Here is a 22414-nt window from a genome sequence, read left to right as displayed (position 1 = left end):
GTGTTGGTTAGTGCATTCTGAGGTCTTGTCTAAGGCACAGACAGCCTTTTAGTGCTGGGCTTTTGGGCAGGGGTGAGGGGACATTTGTGTCCCCAGGGAAAAGCCCGGTGTGATGCCAAACAGGCTGGTCAGCGCTGGGGACAGGCTTGGGAAGCACTCACACTGGTGAGAGATGGACCGTACAGAGCAGGTGCAGTGCCACCAGGTAAGACGGGTCATTTACTCCAGCAGAAACCTCTTGCTTTCCCAGGATCTACGCTCCTAACAACCCAGCCTGCGGGGCCAGCAGCCTGCGGGATTGATTGCTGGCTCAGGGAGTGAGCAGCTCGAGGTGAAGTCAAGGGTGATCAGCCTCAGCCAGACAGTCAGTTCCCAGGAGATGCTGTGTGCCAAGGGTACCTCTGTCTATAAATTGCTTTGGATGTTTGAATATAGACCTCTTGTAAACTCAGACACTGCACAGGACACTCGTGTCCTCGCTCTGCCATCGCGCTCTCCATCACTGTCTGTTGTTCAAGGTCATAAGAAGAGCCCGTAGTGATCTAGAATTAAATCAAATTTGTTCGACTGCTTGTATTTTTTTTTGTCTTGTCTTTGCACACAGATACCCCAGCTTTCCTGAAATGCTTTTCAGTTGTGTCCTGTGGGGAGCTCCCGGGTCCAGCTCGGTGCTGACGCATCAGGCGCCTCCTGAGCGGCCACAACTGGATTATTTCTGCAGGGTGCTCTCAGAATCTGCTCCAAGAGGGAGCACAGTGCTGAGAGCCTCTGGCAAGCAAAGCACTCAGGCCCCCATTAAAAACAGCAGAACAAGTTTAATCTCTGGATGGCAGGGAAGTTTGCACCGTCAGCAGTGTTTGATCCAAGTTTTCAAGGCAAAATTGAAATCATTCTTCACCAGGCTCAACACATTGATCTTTAGAAAACAGCACTTGTAAATAAGCTCCTTGAGGATGTGTCACCCTCTTTCTCCTCCAAAGCTACTCCTCTGTGAGAAGGGCGATCCCTGAGGATGCTCCAAAAGCAAGGAGGAGGATAAGCAGAAATGGCTTCAGGGAATTTCTCTCTCTCTCTCCTTCCTTCTCCAGTCCACCACTGCATGCACACATCACATGCTCCAGATCACAAGCCATTAATAAGGAAAAACACTGATGCTCCTGTTTCTCCTCTCCCAAGAAGGGCTGAGATCCTTTCCTGAGCAGTTCATCCTCTCTGCTGCTGGAACAGGTGCAGGGCAGGACTGACAGCAGACCCATGGACAGCCAAAGTTTTCTGTGCGCGCCAAGAGGACTCACACCCCAAAAGTGGATTGGCTGGGTTCTGGTGCAGGAGCTTTGTCCCACAGCACCCGTGCTCTTCCTCTCCTTAGGGCCATGGTTTTCCATGTCCTGCCTCAGTGAGGAATCCTTCGTGCTTCCTGTAACTGGCAGTACTCTCCTTGTTAGTGCTGCTCCTCGCTGAGGTTCCTCAGTGCACAGGTGCCTGCAGGCAGCCTCCAGGGCTCTGCTCACCCTCCCTTATTCACATCAAGAATTTATTCTTTCCGCCTGGCAAAGCACAGAGGCCAAGGCCCCACCTCTCACTTTTTTGGCAATTATCGGAAATTACAAAGCACTTAAGCAAAGTCCCATCAGCGCTTCCTCTCTATCCAGCAGCAGCCCAAACCACCACCTCTCGTTCTCCAAATCCTCATCTCTTTTTTGTACACCCTGAGGAAAGCCAGCCCGTGGGAGGCACATCCCTCAGGGTGCTGGGCTGCACATCAGAGGGAAGAGAAGGGAACAGATGCATTCTCCTGGCTTTGGGCATGGTGCTGTGGGGATTGGGCTCTGGGATCTGCATGCAGGCTCACCTTCCCTCAGTGCTGACCTTTCATCCCCTCTTAGGGTTGCTTCAGTACAGCCTTTGGGGCAGAATGAATGATCCTCTTGTCTTGGGATTGATCAGATGTTTTTAGGAATATTTTCAGTTGAAAGGAGAAGCAGCTAATGTTAGACTTGCTCTAAGCATGAGATTTCCCTGGCAGGGTTGGGTATATTTAGGGCATCAGAATGCCAGAGAATTATAAAGTGGTTTGGGGTTCTTTTTCACAAAATGAAACACAATGATCCCTTCCAGCATCTTGTAAATTGCACTTGAAAAATGACAAAGGTTCCCATTTGGATACTTAAATTTTTATTTTTGAATTAGCCCCTGGTTAACCTTGAGATGCCTCGAGGCTGGGGGAACGTGGGGCTCCCCTGCAAGGTGCAACTGTGCTGGTGTAACTGGTGTAACTGCCACCAAGGCCTGTTAGAGCTGCTGCCATGGACGTGGCCTCTATGGGATGTGATGGTGAAAGGTGCTGAGAGCACTCCAGATCTGATCTCCAAGCATCTTCGACTTCTGCGAGCTGATTCATTAGTGTCAAGTTAAGAATATGTTTAAATGGTTTGCGGAACTGAGCCCAGCCAGTGTGATTTTCAAATTAGATACATTTCCACGGGTCTTTTTCCTTAGACTTATTGGATTTTAAACGGGTCTGAAGGGATTCTGTGGCAGTTGCTGTGACCTACTTCAGAGCAGAGGCTGGTGAGTCTATCCCACAGCTCTGTGCTGGCTGACAGGTTCTCTCTAAATGCAGACCTGGCCACTTGAATGCAATTTTCCTGTTAGGGGGAAAATAAATAATTGGAGCTGTGTAAATGGGGCAAATTCACAGGAAAAGCATCTTTTAACAGTGGCAGGCATCAAACCCCTGTTCCACCCTGAAGAAGCAGGACGTTTCCTCTCCCTCCCTCCTCATCTTATGTGGACAAATCTTCCTGACCAGAGACAGAGGCAGGACTGTGCTTACCAAGCGTCTCAGTGGTGACATGTAGCATTTGATTATGTATTGTTCCAAAATCAATGTATTCCAAATTTCCTGTTGATCCAGTAGGGCTGTCTGAGGTGCACTGGGTGCTGGAGGATGTTCATATTGGGGGAAACAATTAAATTTTTTTCCAAGTGAAGCTGTGTCTGTATCTGAAAGTGAAAATGGCCATGATGCATTTTTCAGAACGAGCCTCAGTAGAAGACGAAGCCATGCCAGTGTGGGAGGGGCTGATCTGGCACAGCTCCCACTGTGGCTGGAATAGCTCTGGGGTCACTGGGCTCCCCAGTAAAGGGACAAAGAGGTTTTTTAAGCCCAATCTCCCTGGGCTGCTATCAGGGTGCTCTGAGCCCTGTGGGTTCTGCCTCATGCAGCCCCTAATCTGTAGTGTCAGGGGCAGCTGGAGTGTGGGAAATGGATTTGCAGAGAATTCTCAGAACCTGACAGGAGCCTCACATAGTCTTGTGCGTCTGTGTGCAAACCTTAAGATAAAGTATGCTGACTTAAAAAAGGCCATGGAATAGGACGGACATTGTTGAGAGAGAAATTGAACTAGAAACAAGTTTCAAATGATGGCCTTGCAAATAGACCAGATATTCTGGAGAAATAGAACTATGAAAGATGCATTGTACCAAACCCACGTGGGGTATTTTTAGATTATTAGCTTAGAAGCATTAGTAGCGTTGTGTGGCAAAAGCTGATAGGCCAAAAACCACCTACAATGGATTGGAATTTGGAATAGTTTGATTGTGATGCCTCAAATTAAAACATCTGTATTGTCTCACCCTTCACATGAGACTGAAAATGGAATAAAAGTCTTTAAGACATCTCTCAGGAGCCCCATCTCTGGGTCAGGAAAAGGGTTTTTCCAACAGTGGAGAGCAGCCAAAGGCTGCTGGGATGGGCCCAAGGCAGAGCCTGATCAAACCTGGCTTGGCCAGCACTGGAACCTCAGTGGGTCTGGCAGGACACAGGGGCAGGAGAACCTCTGGTGGTTCTGGAAACCCTTGGGGAGAAAGGAGCTGTGGAGCCGTGTAACAATCCGAGCCCGTGGATCCGGGGAAGCGCAGGCAGGAGGGGAGAGAGAACAAAGCATTATTTGGAAACGGAATGAAGTCATCTTTAATGAGGCGCTTCAAAAATAGCTTTGTCACTTTTACTCACAAAGGAAAGTCATTGTGGTGAAATTACCTGATCACCTTGTGCTGGTTTCCCACCATGCTGTGCCTCCAGTGGAAAGGGACTCAAAAAGCTGTTTTTTTTCTCTCAGAAAACCAATGCTATGTGGGGGTGTGTTTGTAATCAATAGGGGCTCGTAGCTAATGCATTCAAAAAGTTTAGAAGCCAGCAACAAACTGAAGGCATTAATAACTGTTGCTTCCAAGTCAATGGGATTGATTAGCAAATTCCCTTTATTTCTGAATGATCATTGCAGAAAAGCGGAGAGCAAACCAATAGTGGGAGATGTACCTGCAAGCAATAACACATGATTGCAGGCTGGGCCGCAGGGCCCGGGCTGGTGACACAACAGATCATTCATAATTGTCAGCCAAATTGCCCAGCTGGTATTGAGCTTTAAAAAAATGAACCATAAGAAGAATTTCATATCGATTTTTGTCCCGTTAGAAACAATATAAGGCTGCCTTAAAGAACTGAGAACAGACTGCAATTGATTCTCTTTCCTTTTTTGAGCAAATTCTAGTAGAATTTGATATTGGTTATTAATGTAGGATTTATGAATGCTTTTCCTCTCTCTTTCCTTCAAATCTCTCCTCCTTCTGTTGCTGGAGGAAAGATTTGAAGGAACAGGACCTGAACTAGAACTTGGAGAAAATTGGTGCCATAGGACACAAAGTTCATTGAAGCTGGACATTTCACTGATCCTGTAGAGAAGGGTAAAAAATTAAATCCAGAGTCCAGCACAGAGCCAGAGACTACTGATTCCTGGCAGGTAGGCAGGATGTGCTGCTGCCAGCTCTGCAATTCATTTCTGCTTCTCTGCCAAATATTGGGATTATCACCAGCTCCTCCTCACTGTCCTTCCTCTGCTGTACAGGTACTGTCATTAAACCATTTATTTATGAAACATTAGGCCTGTACTTGCAAACAGAGAGCTCAGATATCTGGTTCCTAGATGATCTTTAGGGCTTTAAGGTGAAAATGCCCTTTCTGTGACAAGACCCGTGTTTCTTAAGTGTTGTTTCACAGGGGTTTGTGAGTCCTCAGCAGACCAGGGTTCCTTCCCAAGGCAGAGGAGTTCCCTCCCCAGCACCAAAAAATCCTGTCACTGCATCCACGTGTGGGATTCAGCTCCCCTGCTTTCACCTAAACAGATCTATTTGCTCTTCCATTCCCCCACTGCAACGCCAATAAATACACAGCCCCTCATCCATGAAGGTTACACATCCATCCTTCCTTCCTCCTCGGAGGCACAGGCGAAGCCTCTAAGACCTAATGTTATTTAAGGTCCTTCTTACATGAAAATGAGCTGTAATCACCCTTCACAGGTGAGGTGTTCTGAGGGGATTCATTTCACATAATTCTACATTAAGCTGGCTCAGTGTAGATGTTTTGTACTGGCTGTGAGGAGGGGGAGGCCAGGTGGGGTCTGGCCAGGTGGGCTGAGCCTGAGCTCACCTGTGGGTGAGCACTGCCCCTTTCTGAGCTTCCTGCAAAGGCTCAGTGAGGCTGGAGAGGATGCACAGCGCTGGTGTTTGAGGTAAACCAAACCAAACCAAAGCAACCGGTCAGCTTAGAGTCACTCTGGAAGTGTTTGTGGTTTGCCTTGTTAAATACTTCCCTGCTGCCATTGGCGATATGATGTGAAACCAGATATTGTTTTTCTTCTCCTGGCATCGCCTGGAGGGTGATGTGGCCCTGCTTGAGGGGAGCCACTTGCATCTGCCATTGTGCTGGCAGTCAGAGGCTCCTTTTGGGCCAGGATGGTCATTACCTGGATCTGTGTCCACAGCCAGTCCTTGGGTCTGGCTGGGGGTATCAAATTCCAGACCTAGAACAACATCTGTGTGTTTCTGATTTCCTGGGGTACCAGATGTGCTTCAGCTCAGCCCTGGGAGCATCAGCTTCTCCAAGAGCACTGGTTTGCAGGGGCTGGTTATTCACACCCTCCTGCTAATGGTAAAGATTTAAAACTGCCAGAATAATGGCAGGATCAAAATTACTCACAAGCACATCAAGGCCTGAAGCTGCTGCAAGCAGGTCAGATTTACGTGGATCATCTGGTTAAATAATTGGAGTTGAGCAGATTAGTGTGTTATGCCTCTGATGAAATGATCCCTGAATGTGCCACGGCCTCGTGCCAGGGCATTATGAGAGGTGGAAAATCCGTGTTTGCTGCCAGTGACATTCAAGTGACAATGAAAGCTGTTGCACTTACAGATGCTGAAAACCAAAAAATTGAAGATGTGAGACTCTTATCGGGAGCCCAGGAGGAAAAGACACGTCAGGAAAAAACTCCGGATCTCTGATTTTTATGCATTCGTGCAATGTTTTTGGCACTAGGAAGGGCACGTGTGAGCTGGAGCAGCTTGTGTGGGGGGCAGGACCCAGACCATGGCAGCAGCAACACTCTGCTCACCATCTCAGGCTGGTGCAGATGTGCTGATGTTCCCGTGGTTATCGTGGCTCTGGCATCTCCACAAATCCAGAGTTGCACACAGCATCAGCACAGAAATCTATTAGCATAAATTACTGACAAATTCACCTCAAAAGCCAAGCCCCAGCTCCACGATTAAAAATAGTGACAGAACTTCAAAGGGGCAATAGGCATGATTTATTTTTGAGATAATGTGGATAATTTCAAGTGGCAAAGGAAATGCTTATGCTGCTTTCTGTGGTGTTCTGCATAATCTGCTGTGTCCAGCTAAGATTAGATAAAAGTCAACGCAGGATCTTTTTCCCCTTCCAACATTAACTATTTGACTTACCTTTATCCAGAGATGAGTTTGCAGAGCTTTACATCCAGGATGCTCTGGGCTCTGCTTTCAGACAAAACTTTTGGGGCGTTTTGTTGTTTGGTTTTTTCCTGCCTGTGCTGCTCGTGGTTGTCCCTGTGTGAGCCCTGGGAATGTGCCTTGGTCGAGGCAGGGAATGGTTTGGGTTGGAAGGGACCACAGGGATCATCCAGTCACAGTGATGGTGCCCTGGAGTGGCTCCCTAGAACAGAGGGTGGACAAGATTAAGAGAATAAAGTGGGGATTTATTAAAGGCCTTCAACAGATACACCCCGGGCAGTCAAAAACCTTCCAAAGGCTACACCCAAAATGGAGATGGTCACGAGTTTTTCAGACAATTATAAGTTGGGTCCATTTGCATATCAGGGGTTAATCCTCCAATTACAGCTTCGGGTAATGAAGTCATTTACCCCCAGTTTGCTCTTCCCCAATTCACTTCTGGTAATACTTTTCGGGGCCTGAGGCAGAGGGTGTCCCTGGATCTCAGGCCTAGAGGGATTGTTTTGTCCGACCAAAACGTGAAGACAGTAACCAACAATTTATATGGAGTTTAGAGTTGTGCACTAATGCAGTACAGGATTTGAAAAATATAAAGGCTAAAATCCTAAGGCATGAACAGGCCCCAGCCATGTCTGTGGTGTGTGTGGTCACATCCCTGCTGGCCAAGGGCTACCCGGCCTCATCCTCCCTGCCTGTTTTCACCTGAAACTTTTTATTTACTCACACGGGGTGCACATCAGCCTTCCACACAATCAGCAGAGCTCATTTGCAGTGTGCCAGGCATCTTTAAAAGTCCATTTTGTTTCATCAGGCTTTTAATTCTTCATAAATTACTCAGGCTCAAAAGGGAGAAAACTCTTCTGTAAAACTGACGTGATCTGGCATCTCTTTTCCTACACTTGATCTACTTTTGGTTGTAATATCCTGGCAATCCTTCTTGTTTCGGGAGCCCCTGGAGCACACTCGTGGTGCTGGTGAGTCTGTTCCCACATCAGAAACCTCCTCCAGGCCACAGTAACTGTGGAACCCTGGGGCAGCACTAATTCATTTCCAACTTTCTCCAGGACGGGCTCCAGTGATGATGAATTGTGCTCTACCTCCACTCTGGTTTTACCCACCAATTTTGTTTTACCCCATTTGTGTCAGATTATACCCTTTTCTGACCCAGAGATGGGGCAACTGAGATCCGTTTAAAAACTTTTATCTCATTTTCAGTCTCGTGTGAAGGCTGAGACAATGCAGATGTTACAATTCACGCCATCACCATCAGAAGCCAAATTATTTCCTAATTACAATACATTATAAGCGTTTCTTGGCTCTACATTTGTATGGCAGAACTCCTCCAAACAAAGCAAAAAGAACTTTCAGGAACAATCAAACCCCAGCCAAGAGCATTCTCTTGCACCTCAGCCGTGCAGGCTGCCCAGAGTGAGCCCTCCTCATCCTTCCACTCCTTCCCTTTCCCGTTGTTAGTGGCAGCAGAGGGGGGATCGATGCCTTTGGTGTCAGGGCATGACAATAACTGTGTGTTCTGGCCATGATATTGACAGCTCGGCTGCTTTTCTTGTGTTGTCTCCACTTCATTTGTGAAAAGTACCACAATTATCCCCCGGCAGTCGTTTCGGGAACGGCAACAGCTTGAAAAGAAAGCGAAACGAGCACACCTGATTGAAAGAAAACACTTTAAATATTGAACAATTTTTTTTCCTAACTGGTTCAATATTTTCAGTTTTGTTCAATTTTCTATCTGCCTCGGCACTTAGCATCTGCACGGACTTTTTTTTGAGCCTTAACAATGGACATTTTACATCGAGGGCATTTTAGAGCAGCAAAAAATGAGGGAAGGTTCATCCTCCACGCCCTTTCTCACTGTTCTGCATCTCTCCTTCCATGTGCTCTCAGGCAATTACTAAACCCTTAAATCTGTCTTTCCCCCCCATCCATGCAGCTCTGCCCAGCCTAATTGTCAGTCTGTCTTTCATTAAGCCAACTGCAGACTTTTGATCTACTCCTTTGGAAGAGCTTTTGTGCTCAGCATTCGAACGAACCAGTCCCCTGTTTACAAGATTTACATCAAAATAAGGTTTCTGGAAAAGAAAATGCAGCTTAGCAAAATAAAAAATTGTGCAAAGCCCCAAGAGAGCTAATTCATCTGCATCTCAGCAATAATAGTAATAATAAAACATAGCATGAGACAGGCTGGCTTGGCAGTGGGGAGCTGCAGGAGGGATGGGGTGTTCTCTGCTCTCCAATTTTTTGGGTGCCTGTTGAAACAGCAGCAAGTCTGTAGGATCAAGGTGCCGCACCTCTGTGCCTCTTTTTATTTGGAAAATTTGTCACCCTGGTACCAGCCCCTTGGGCTTTGTATTGAGGGAATTCCCAAGAGCCCTGAGCTGGAGGAAGCTCCTCATGCAGGGGGTTCCCAGCCCTGCTCTGTGATAACTCTGCTCCCTGGGGATGTGTTCAGCTCTGGAACAAGTGTTCCTCGTGCCCTTGCTCTAGACACACATGCTGTCACTTAGGGAAAAATCAATTTAGGAGCTGACAAAAGCTGAAGAAAACTGCAGCGGTTAATTAATAGCCCCGTGTCTCGCACAGTTGGCTCCAGCAGCAGACTCCAGTGCCGGAGCTAATTGGGAAGTCAGGCCAGATCGTATCCTACAGAACAAGTTCATGTTAATAAGCCATTTCTGTATTCAAGGGTGGTTTTTATTCAATTTCTACTACTTTGTTTTGACTAGCAAGTCAAATATTCTTGAAGTATCAAAACAATCTTTGTAGCTGTGAAAAAGGAGCATGGCGGTGTCATTAAAACCCGAACCCAGCTTGATCTGGATGCTGGCAAAACAACTTCAAAAGTATCCCAGTGACTCCAGGGGAAGGGAACTGTGCTCTCTCAGGATGAAAGGATCCACTGGAGAATAGTTTAAAGGCAAGCCTGGTCCCAGGTGCAGGGAAGGCAGCCCGGGGATCCTGCCTGGAACCAGCCTGAGAATCCGAGGGTGGATTTTGGAGAGGCTGTGAGTGCTGGGAGCAGCCCCTGAGGTCACACAGACCCGAACGTTGCCTGCGGGAAGGAGAGGGGGAGCAGCAATATTCTGTGCAGAGCATTTGGATTTGGTGTTCTCCCACATGGAGGGACCCACAGACATCTCTGGGCAGCTGTGAAACAGAGGGAAATGTTTGTTTTCAGAGCATGGAGGTCTTGGGGACTGGATGCTGCGGGGGACTGTGAATGGGAGGGGAAGGGATGGGGGAATGTCCCTGGGGGGCAGATAACCAGGAAATTCCTGACACTTTACCAGAACTGGAGGTACAGAGGGTGGGAAATGTCATACTTTTAGTTATGACATACCTCAGAAATACATCATTTTAGTTTTTCTCCTATGACATATTTTAGAAACACGTGCTTTTAGTTTTTCTCCATACATCCACTTTTGCTGTTCTTGCAAGCAGGAGTGACAGGACTCAGTTTACCTCAATTTTTTACCTCAATTTTGTTATAAAGTTGGGAAAAATAGCACTGATGATGAGAGACAAGGAAATTCTGGAGGAGTCTACGGAGAGTCCATGTTACATCAGTCAAGGCTGTGTCACTCAGGGTTTGACAGAGCAGCCCACATGTAGAATTAAAAAATTAATTTTGCATAGGGTTATGGAGACTGGGATTCTCTGCATTCCTTCCTTGCTTTGGGATTTAACCTTGGTTTTCTCTCTGGAGTTCCCTTGGATTTAAGGAAGAGTAGGGCTTTTATTTGGTGGCTTTTCTTGCCCCTGTAGAGAAAAGGAATGTCAGACAGGTTAATTCAACAGTCTTGTGGGATGAGACTCTTCCCTGAAAAACTGTTAAGGGATTTGGGCTTAAATTTCCTCATCTGGCAACATTCCTGTATCCTTACAGCGCTCAGCAGGTACCTCTGGGGTCCCTCTCCCACCAACTGCAGACAAATGTGTCTTTAATTTTGGGGTCAAGGCATTAAAAGGAGGTCAGGATGGCGAGTTACAGGTCAACACAACCTTTGTTTACGAGGCAGTGGAGCAAAACCCCAGAGGTGTGAGGAGCCAATGCAGAATCTTCATTTTCCCCAATATTTGTCTTGCCACTGTAAAACCTCGTTCACATCAGCCATGAACGGTTGCGCAGTTCTGCCAGAGGGTCATTGTGCTGTGAACGTACAACACAAACTATTTCTGCATATTAACAAAAAAAAAAAAAAAAAAAAAGGAAAAAAAAAAAAGAAAGAAAAAAAAAGAGAGATTTTTCTTTTTGCATGCAATTTTTAAGAGGCAGAGAGCAAAGAGCCATAAAGTTTCCTTTTATAGATGGAGGAGACAGCAGCGGAATGCGCCAGAGCGAGCGAGGAAAACCCAAGGTGACACATAATTTTAGCGATAATAAGCAGTGGCAAAACTCCTCTTGTTAAAGACCTAAGGCAAAACTGTGCACAGCCTGTGTGAATTCTGGAGCTGGGAACCACAGGGAGCGAAGGGAGACGGGGTAAAGACACCTTGAGCAGGATTCAAAGAGCCAGGCTTTAATTTTAGGGATGAAGAATTTGAGGATCTCTGCTAAGCAGTGAATGAATGATGCCTGTTACCGTGGGATGAGCCGTTCTGCCCCTCAGGTTCACACCATGGGAATTCTCCGGATGAGGTGAGGCTGCTGCTGAGGCTGGGCTGGGCTGCAGCCCCCGGCACAATGTTCTCCAGCTCCTGACCCCTGAGCATCCCTGCTTCTCACAGCTTGTGGGAGCCATCAGAGGCAATTTGCAGGGTTGGAAAGGCCGGGAGGGAGCTGCTGGCTGTCACTGCAGCACTGAAGGGCCGGAGTCCTGTTCAGGTGCTGCTTTTTGGGCCCAGGCAGAGACAGGTCTTGAGGGGCCAGTCCAGCCAAATTATCCTCCAAGCTTCTGGAGACAGAACCTGCCACCTCTCATCCTAAAACCTTGCAGCCTCTGGATTAGGGGAGAAGCTGGGTCAGAATTGGAGCCGACAGGTAGAAGGCATTCAGAGTGAAGTGTTTTCTTTAGCAGGTGACCAGCTAGCAGGTCTGTGTCCCACCTCAGCCTCGTTTGGCAGGTTTCACCATTGAAACCCCGGGTGCAGAGTATGAAGAGACAGACTTTCTTTGCTTTTACAGGCTTAGGGGCGAAGCACCTTGATTTTCATCTTGTGCTCAGCTCCAGTGCACAGGGGTGCAGTCCCTGGGGGCTGTTGGTGGAGTGAGGGGTCATGCAATCCCCCCCTGCTCCAAACACATCAGTTTGCTGGGAGCACAGAGCCCTGGTAGCTTCGTGCTGCAATCCTCACCAGTTTCCCTTCATCCACCGTAAATTCTCCCGACTGAATGTTTCCAGAGGGACGAGGGCTCCTTCCAAAGGGCTCTCTGCAGATGCTGATTCCTGGTGGCAGCTCTGTCTGCAGATAATTGCCCAGCACCTATCTCGGCAGCACTTTCTAGGGAAGAATTAATAAAGCCTAGTAAGGCGCTTAGAGAGCCTCGCAGCCCTGCCGAGGGGTGGTACAGCAGGATATCGAGTGTCTGCTCCTCCCAGGGCTCCCCAGCCTGAGCTGCTCCTCTGGCCACGGCACTTCTGGAGCTGCTCTGGGAGCAGGTGGCGCAGGGGTGGCCCACAGCAGTGTTTGCCAGGGAGCTCCAGGTGTGTTTGTTAATATAGGAGCCACCGGTTGGATGGCAAATAGACCTAAAAGCCCTGTGTGGCTGCTGCACGGGGAGAAATTTGCAGTTTTCCCATCTCTGCGCCCGTTCTCCTGAGACAGTGCAGGATGCTGTGCTGCAGCTTTGGGTCGTGATTCCAAATCTGGTTCATTTCTGCATTGTCTCTGGTGCATCAGTGCGCAGGATCTCTCAGCGCCCTTCAGCAGAGGCGGGAAGATGTTCCTGATGCCCGTAATTACTCACCTGCACAGAAATCGCCATCCCTAATGTGTGAGACGGGAACCTGGGGACCAAACAGCTGCTCCCAGGCGCTGCCTGAGGCGTGGTTTCCTCCCCAGAGCTCTGTGCAGAGGCTGCTCAGGGTGCACAGGGAGGGACAGGGGCTGTGCCCAACTCTCAGCCCCATCAGAGTGATCCTCGTTCAGCTCCGTGGCTGCGGAGAAACTGCTGATGGTGCCCTGGAGTGGCTCCCTAGGACAGAGGCTGGATAAGATTAAGAGAATACAGTGGGGATTTATTAAAGGCCTTCAACAGATACACCCTGAGCAGTCAGAGCCTCCCAGAAGCTACACCCGAGATGGACAATGGTCATCAGTTTTTCAGACAATTATACGTTTGGTCTATTTGCACATTTGTCCAATCACAGCTTCAGGTAATGAGGTCACATACCCCAAGTTTGCTCCCCCCATTTTACTTTGGTTAATACTTTTTGGGGCCTGAGGCAGAGGGTGTCCTTGGATCTCAGGCCTAGAGGGATTGTTTTGTCTGACCAAAATGTGAAGACAGTAACTAACACTCTATATGGAGTTCAGAGCTGTGCGCTAATGTAATACAGGATTTGAGAATTATAAAGGCTGAAGTCCTAAGGCATCGGTGACACTCCCCATTGCTCAGAGCAGGGTCTCCAGCTGCGCAGGGTAACTCTTGTGCTCACCTCCCACAAGGTGTGTCCATGCCCAGGACCATTTTGGACACTATATCACAGCTCAATGAGGTTGCTGGGGCAGGACCTGGCTCCTTCTGGGGGGAGCAGAAGTAGATGGGACAGCAGGGCACGACGTGAAACTTCCCAAAGGGAAGCATCTCCTTCCCTTCTGCACCTGGCAGGGGAAAGGAGACGGGCTGGCAGCTCCTGGCTGCCCCCGGAGCTTCACTGCAGGGGGGAACAGGACAGCGAGATCAATTCCTCCCAAATCCATTCCTGCACCTCTGCCTCCTCCAGCTGGATCAAAGCAAGGCTGCCTGGCTCGGACCACGGCTCTGAATTCCTGACGTTAAGCTGCTTTATAGCAAGCCTGTGAAAGGAAGTAGAAGGCAGCAAGAAGGGGCGTCCTGCTGACCAGCAGCTGCTGAGCCCTCAGCTGGCTGCAGAGCCAGCCCTCTCCCTGCCTGTGAGGACGTGGGTATAAATAGCCACGGGGCTGAGGGGATGAGTTGGTTATACAATGAACCTCAGCACTCCCAGAGCCAAAAATACCTGCAGGAATGATGGGCAGCTTGAATGACATTCGCAGAACGCCGCTAATGGCCCAAAAAAATCGCTGCCACGTTGAGCAGAGCCCCTGTCACGGAGTGACTCATCCTGTCCTGCCTGTGCGAGCCTCGCACCCTGAGCTCGCTGCTGGGCCCAGCTGTGCACTGTGCATTGCCCGCTCCCTGCACACCTCTGCCCCAGGAGGGACAGGGAGCTGCGCACAAAAGGGTTCCGGAGTCTCGTGGCATCCTCAGCCCCGCGGCTCGGGTTTCAGGTCAATGTTATTTTCCTTTTCCATTTTGCAGAATGACAGGAGGACTGATTGTGCTCACCTTGGCAAGGCAGCGAATCCTCCCTTTGTTGCTGGATAATAAGGGACAATAATTCTCCGAGAGTGAGCAGGAGACAGAGTTTTTGTGAAATGGTCCCATTTTGTATATAAACCTGTCTCTATTTTTCAATCCTAAATGGCCCTTGAATTGAAATCCCAGTGTCAGAGCTGTCTCCATTCAGTGTGAAATCTGCAAAGAAAATGAAACTGTCCTGAACTGCTCAGCCTCTGGAGAGGGCACGTGTTTCTCCGTGGATGTCTGTAACTATGTCTCGCTGTGAAACTGCGATGATTTTATGTTTATGACGTTGGGACAAAGGGTTTTGAGCTTGTCCTCTTCCTCCATCACCGCCCTGGGTGGCTTTGGGCACTGTCTGTGTAAGCTGGAACACCTGTGGGATCGGTGTCCACTCCCCTGGCAGGGTCCTGGGTGCAGAGTGGGGACCTGCCCATGGGTGGATAAGTGCAGCCCCTGCAGATGGCCCAAATGCCATCTTTTCTGGGCAGAAAATTCTGTTCCTCCCCTCTCTTTGCTTGCATCTTGGCTGTTTCTTGGATGTGGGAGCTGAGATTCAAGCATGACCTCGGGGAGGAGTTGTTAAATGAGGTGTGTGTAGCAGGTTCTCCTGACTCAGGGTGTTGGGGACTGGCTGGCACCACAGGGCTGAGCTGTGCTGAAAACCAACAGTGAAGGTCCAGTGCTCCTTTCCAACGCAGATTCCAGGTGCATTCCCCAAAAATCCTAAGTCGGAAGTAAGGATGGAAATTTCCATCTGCCTTGCAAGGAGGGAGAGCCCAGTTAGAGCTGCCTTCTTGAAACTCCAGCCTGTGAAATTTCAGTGTTCTGTTTATTTCCCTCTATTTGGAGTGGTGAAATGCTCCTTTGGTCGTGCCTGTACCTCTGCCTGAGCTCCTTCAGAGAACAAAACCAGCACCGTGTCCCTGCCTGCTCCCAACCTTTGGATCCTCTAGACATATATTAGCAGCTGCATGACTCAATTGTATGAGTTGTTGCATTAAATTACACGGTCCTACTCAAAAAGAATGTTAATTTGGTTTTCCTACAACTGTGTTCAGCTTAATTTTTAATCAGATCTGACAGCAAAAATTTAAATCAAGTGCTGCATCTCGGCTCTGAGAGGGCCGAGTACATCCTGAACCTACTAAAGTGATCAGGACAAGTTTGCAACACTGATACTCACTAGATGTAGGCTGCCTGCTGTGTGGGAGGCAGAAATTATCCCTTTTCTCCCACCAGGCTTCAGGGAGTAGCAGCTGTGCCGAGCTCTGGGGTTGGGGAGGCAGAACCGAGGCTGTTTAGGGCTCAGGCGCCGTGTCCAGACCCCGAAGGAGGCAGCAGCTGTGGCAGGGGCTGGTGGCAGAGCCCTGGCTGCAAACATAAAGCAAAAGTAGATTAGAAATCAGGCTTCAATCTTTGTCATTTTCTTTGTAATTTGAACAGTGCTGCAGGGCAGGGAGGGAGGAACCAAAAGCAATTTTGCGGCCCAGAGCGAGAGTGTGACTGAGGGAAGTGGAGGTGACAGGGAGTTTTCTGGGCAGTTTCAGCATCACTGAACTTCTCCAGGTGCAAGAACATCTCCAAGATGGGGCCAGGGAGCAGCTCAGCACTTCCTGCTCTGCATTCAGGAGATCAGGTGCTGGAGATAAAGAATGACTGACTGATTAGGAAGCGTTGGCTAATTAAAGAAAAAATAAAACCTCTAAACCCCTGGCAAGCCAGTGGCCTGTTAATCGTAGTAACATTCTGGGGGGAATTCAGGGAGATGTGCAAGTCCTTAAAAATCCAAACAGAAACATTACACTGCTCTTCCTTTCCTTCTTTGTTTGAGATCATGGCATTTAAAGTGTGTTAATCTGCTGAAAATACCGATGGCCACTTGTCCAGCTGCGTGGGAAGGGGCAAACGTGGCCTCGTGCTCTGGGTTTCTGCCTTTGTTCCATCAGCAGGCAGGAAAGGGTTTTCCCTCTCTGGAAGCAGCCTGCATCACTGCGTGTCTTCTAATAGAAAAAGCAAGATGTGTATAAATTCATAATGGCTGCAGTAATCTTTCTTCTCCGTGAAAAGCTGGTATTAATCAGGAGTGTCACAAACTATGAATTTTATTGTGGTGATATTCATTATACGTGATGTACGGAGGGAAAACGTGATGCAGAAAGTGCAATGAATTGCATTTGTTGCAATGACTAGAGCTAAGTGGAAATAAATTAAGCGTGATGTGTTTTAGGAGGTTCTCTGTTCTGTAGCAGGTATAAAAAACTGTCCCAAAACGTTGATATAGAAAAGATTTCTAAGGTGTACACAGAGCTACAAACACAGCAAAAGAAAAATAAATTCATTTTGATGCACACAGACGTATCCTTTGCTGCGCACTTAACAGAGGGCTGCAGAAAGCAAATATTCTTTCTATTCTAGAAATTTCCAGAGCCGGGATAATTGCTACCTGTGGTTGCTGTGGGAACCAGAACTTTCTGATTCCAGATTTTAAGAGCATGAAGTCTCAGCCAAATGTGCCATGTCAGGGTTACTGCTGCCACATTAAAGAAAATCAGGCAATTGGTGGTTAACATAAACACATTGGGAAAGGAGGATTTTGTCTGAGTAGAGACTTGGCTGGTGGTTTTTATCTGGAGAAAAAAAAAAAATCTCTTCTCTGCGGTTTTGGCAGCTGGATGGAGCCACAGGGTCCACAGGCTGAGCTGCTTGACCCCAAATTGCCTTTTCTGTCCTGGAAGGAGGGAAAGGAGCCAGGGGCAGCACGGTGGAGGAGCAGATCCCTCCAGAAGAGCAGCACCACCCCATAGCCCAGCCCTCAGACCCCTCTGGGGTGTTCACAGAGACCCCCTGGTGCAGCTCAGGGGCTCCAGGGCACAGTGATGCTCTTGGGCTTCTGAAGCTCACGTGGGACCAGGAAGAGTTTTGTTATTCCACTGGAAGGATGTAACCAGGATAAAAGGTTAATAATCCAGGCTTGGCACAGGATGGTTTTCCGTGTGTGTGATGATTGCTTGGCACAGCCCTGGGCTGCAGGGGCTGGTGCTGAGCTGGGCAGTGCCACCAGCCCTGACAGACCTGCACAGTCCCTCCTGACACCCCGAACCATCACAAATGCACCCCTGCCTCCTGTGGCACCGCCCTGGCAGTGTTTGATTTTTAAGGGATGCTTGAAAGAGACGGTTTGAAAACAAGGCAGAGAGAGAGCAGGATGATCAGAACAGGGGAGGATCCAGCAGGAGAGGCCGGGCAGCAGCTGGAATTCCCAGTAACGAGGCCCTGGTGAGAACCTCGGCACGAAATCTCACCTGAACTCAGAGCGAAGGGAAGGAGGCTCCAGCTTGGATCCATCCGCAGTGAAGTTTTATTGATTGCGTGAAACCCTTCAGGCAATTCCGCTCTCACCTGCGAAGGAGGATTGGGGTTTGTTCCCCGGGATGCCGTTGTTTCCTGCCTGCCACGCTGCCTGGAATAGTCCTCCTGATTTCTTTCGTGCAGTGCTAGGAGCTGCTGGAATAATCACTTTAAAAATCGAGTTTCTAGAAGCAGCTGGGAGGAACAGAGGTGTTCAGCCAAACCCAGTGCTCCTTGCAGCAGCCTTGCAACCTGGCTTTTCTAAGCTCTGCTCAGGGTTTGCTGCGTTGGCACATTTAGGCTGGGTTTTAGCAACTGGCACTTCAGGAGACCTCAAATATTCCTGTGTAAAAACTTATTCTGGCTACAGTGCGTGGTGGCTTGTGCTTTTTCATTCCCGAAGGGTGTTGCTAAGTGCAGTAGGAATAGCAATTATTGTGCACAAATAGGATAAATTAGAGGGAACACTTGAAACTCCAACACAGCAGCTAAGCGACATTTAAAGGAGAAGTGAAGAGGGTCCTGTGTCAGCAGAGTGAGTCTTGATGCTCAGGAAGAAATCTGGAAGTAATAAATACCGTGTGTTGTTCTCTGTTCTGTGTAAGCAAGGGTTAAAAAGTGCCGAATTTAACAGATCTGTTAAATTTGGGGGTTATTGCTCGCAGAGCTTTGCTAGAGATGGTTTATGGAGACAATGAAACTAAAACTAATGGACTATTTGATATTTCCTTCTGTTCTTTCCGAGGCTCTCAAGTGCCCGCTCTGGCAAATAACTTCACTCCAGCCAGAGGTGTCCCAGGGAACTTGGGGCTGTTGGCTGGGGGGCTTGGTGTGGGCACAGCTGGCACTGAGGGGAGGGGGTGTGAGCACATCTGGCACTGAGGGGAGGGGGTGTGTGCACATCTGGCACTGACGGTTGGTGTGGGCACATCTGATTCTGGGGGCTGTGTGCACATCTGGCACAGAGGGCTGAGCTCTGTCTGGGCATTGCTGGAATTGCTTCTCTGAGCAGCTGGTTTAGTAGCCAGTTAAGAATCCTGTCCCCACCTGTAGGGCAATGCCTTGTCCTGGATTGATCAGGAGGATTTTAGGCTTGTAAGTTCGCAAACAGACGATGGAAATACCCAGTGCCTCAGCCATACAGCAGCGTTTGCATAAAGAGCAGGAGTTACTCTCCTAAAAAAGCAATTTCTGTGCTCAGCCCCCTGCTAGGCAAAGGGGGCTTTTACTTACTCCGAATAAATGTTCTCATTTTAAAAGGAAATAAATCCATGAATTTTTATGATTATTTTGAACCATCTTCTAGCACAATTAAAATACCGGGTTTTGTGTAATCTCACTGGGAAACAAAGGATGGTTTGCAGAGTAAAGGAAATAACAAGCTTGCTGTTGTTGTCATTTGGGGATTCTCCTTTCCAGGGAAGGAACAAACCTGCCCTTGCACTGGAAATGGAAAGCAAAGATTTATTCTGAGACCATTGAGCCTGGAAGTCAGACAAGTTGAATCAAAATGGCTTTTTCATTTTGAACATCTTTACTGCAGAATTTTAAGAAACTCAAACTTGATGTTTCCTTTAACACTTTCGTGAAACACTTTTCTTAAAAACAAGGCTTGGGCCAAAGCAAATGGAACCAGCTTGGGTTTGGAAATCTGGTTTGGATTTTAAACCTGTGATAGTACAACACTTTCCAAATTCCAATTAACTAGATTATTTTTCTTTGCCTTTTTTCTCCATAAGCCTCTGTTCTTTATGCATTTTTAATGAGCTTTATCCTGGGAAAACATGAGTGCTGACTACAAGTGAAAAGAATAAAAGCAGTTGCTGGGTCACTCTGAAAATCTGAGGAGCGCTGGCAGGCTTGGAGGGGCAAGTAAAACAATCAGGAAATCAGAGCTTTGGTTTCATTAGAAACTGTGAATGGAGATAAAACCTTTCACAACCTGTTCAGCTGAAAGAAAAAAAGTGCAGAGTAACAGCAGTAGATAAACCTGTGACGGGGCTCACACGTGTGCTGATAGTGGAATCAACGGCAGGAGACCCCCGTGTCCTTTTTCCCTCCTTAAATCTCAGAGCTCTGAGTTTGGGACTGCCTGATCCCTCCCTGAGAGAGGGAGAAATCCCTCCCAAACCCAGATGGTTAAGGAGAAAGCAGTGATGGAGATGATGCTTCCAGAACGCATCATTTACATTTCCGTTTTCCTTGAAGGAGAATAGATGGGCCCGGGGTGCCCAGCAGATGGGTTTGTCTCCAATCTGTGTTCTGGGGGCTGCTGGGAGCATGGCAGGGAGTCACTGGGAGCTGAGCAGGGGTGGCTGTCGGGGGGCTGAGCCCATCCATCCCCTCCCCACCAGGCTGTGCATCCTCGGGGATCGCTGGCAGGAGCCATGGTGAGGGGTGAGCCCCCGTTTGATGCCTTTTTGGGCTACCTAAAAACAGAGGCCAGACAAAATTAAGGGAATAAAAAGCAGTAAAAGCAATAAAAACTTCTATTTATTGGAGGGCCTTCAGGTACATTTCAGGCAGACAAAACTCCCCCACGGGCTACACCCAAAATGGAGCCCGGGTCATGGGTTTTCACACTTTTATAAGTTTGGCCCATTTGCATATTGGGAGTTCATCTTCCAGTTACAGCTTCAGGCAATGAAGTCATTTACCCCAAGTTTGCTCCCCTCAAATTCACTTTTGTTCCCATCTCTCGGGGCCTGAGGCAGTGAGGTGTCCTTGATCCCCAGGCCTGGAGAGGAATTGTTGTGTGTGACCAAAACGGGGAAGCAGCAGCTCACACTGCGTGTGGAGTTTAGAGTTACACACTAAAGAATTGCAGGATTACAAATATATGGAAAATAAAAAAAGATAAACTCCTAAGGCGTCAGTCCCTGGATGGGAGTGAGGAGCAGGAGTGCCCAGCAGGGCTGTGGGGACAGCCAGGCTCTCTGGGGCTCTCTGAGGCTGCCCAGCGCTCGCTGTCATGTTTTCCTTCCCACCTCTTATTGTTTTGTAAACACTAAGAAACAATATTTAGTTGTTTAAATGAAACAGCCTCCTGATTTGAGGCTAATCACTTGCAGTGGGTGGCTGGAGCCTCCGGAGCTGGTGCTGGATGTCTGCTGTTCCCGGAGGACATTGGCACGTGCCTTCCCTGAACCCAAATGACACAACCGCAGAGGATTGCCCTGAACTGTCTCTGCTGTTTGCTGCTGCTCCCTTCCAGCGCCTGCTGTCCTGAGGGCACCTCTGGCTAAATGTGGGGTGCTTGGGGCGGCCCCCACGGCCAGCAGCTGGGCCAGGGGGGTGCTGGAGCTGCTGGGGTTGCCTGGGTGGGTGCAGGATGCTGCAGGTGAGTCCTGCTCACCTCCTGGCTGGTCCCAGCCTCCCTGGGAAAGCTGCAGCCCAGCCCTTTCCCCGTCAGAACTAATCAGCATCAGACGAGCTAATGGGGAGCACAAAACCTATTTAAAAGCTACATTTACCACTTGGCTGATTCCATTAGGTCGTGTAATAACCAGGTGTCACATTTCCTCTCCAAATGCCCGTTTTAATGCTCTCCCGGCCTGCCGGGCTCAGCCCTGTGACGGGATCCTCCCGCTGTCCTCCCTCTGCCCCGCAGGATGCAGCAGAGGCCAGGAGGAGAGGGGACCTGGGGGTGGCAGTGGGTCACAGTGGGACAGAGGGTGCCGGGATGGGGGCTCCAGAGCTGGGCGTGGGTTTCAGTAGCTGAGCTGCGTGTGATGCTGCCAGACCTGAGTCCTGACAGTCCCGGGGACACGGGGCTGATGGGGGAGGTTCTGAAGTCTCTCAGGTTTCCAAGGCTTTTCCTGGACCTGGCCCATGTGCTGATGGCCTCAGCTCCCCGTGGCAAAGGCTTCCTGGGAAGGCAGCAGCCCCTCGGTGATTTCTGAGATCTGAGAGCTGAGCACGTTCGGGTTTTCAGTCTGTGTGCAGCCTCCGTTGTCACTGAATTATGCATGATCTCTTGGGAGCAGGAATGGCTTTAAGCTCTCTGCATTTGTTGTTTTTAAGGGGACACCTGTGCCCACCTTCCCCCCACTGTAACAGTCAAACTGTGCCTTCCTGCCTGCTCTGTCACCCCAGCAGGGACAGGGACAGGGACAGGGACAGCTGAGGCCACCCCGAGGGTTGGTTTGGCGTCTCCCCGTGCAGTGCTGCCCTTCCCATCAGAGCTCCAGGACTCTGGGGTGCCTGGAATCACCTGGAACAATGAATTCCTATTTTGCAGTCATTCTTGCTTTAGAGCAGATATTTTTGCAAGGATTCAGGTGCTTAGTGAAATGTAAATATCACCGGTGCTGCTCACCTGGCTTCCCGCTGGGGCTGTGTCAGGAGCAGCTTCACACAAGCCCCAAAGAACAGCACAGATGCCAAGCAAGTTCTGCTGTGGGATCGGAATAGCCCTTGTAATGCTAAAGTGAGATTTTTAAGTCCCAGACAGAGCTTCCAGTGTGCTGGATTTCTCCCAAGGTGAGAACAATGTTTTTTCAGCAAACCGAACGCTGTGTACATAACTCATTGAGCTTCATCTCTTCCCAGGACTTACGAAGCTGGACTTCCTTTCCTAGCTTCTGCTTTTCTTCTGTTTTCCTTTCCCTTTGGGCCCTGAAATCTCACAGATCTCTACTTGTCTTAGTAAGTGTATCCAGAATCAGAAGAAAACCTTATCTTGAGGCCTTGCTGATACTCTCAGTTCTCAGTACACAAATGCCAGAAAAAAAG

Source organism: Chamaea fasciata, unplaced genomic scaffold (assembly GCF_029207755.1).
Source record: "Chamaea fasciata isolate MVZ Bird 193981 ecotype frontalis unplaced genomic scaffold, bChaFas1.0.hap1 SCAF_26, whole genome shotgun sequence".
Lineage (NCBI taxonomy): Eukaryota > Metazoa > Chordata > Aves > Passeriformes > Sylviidae > Chamaea > Chamaea fasciata.
The sequence above is the reverse complement of the archived record's forward strand: the minus strand, read 5'-3'. Positions refer to the sequence as shown.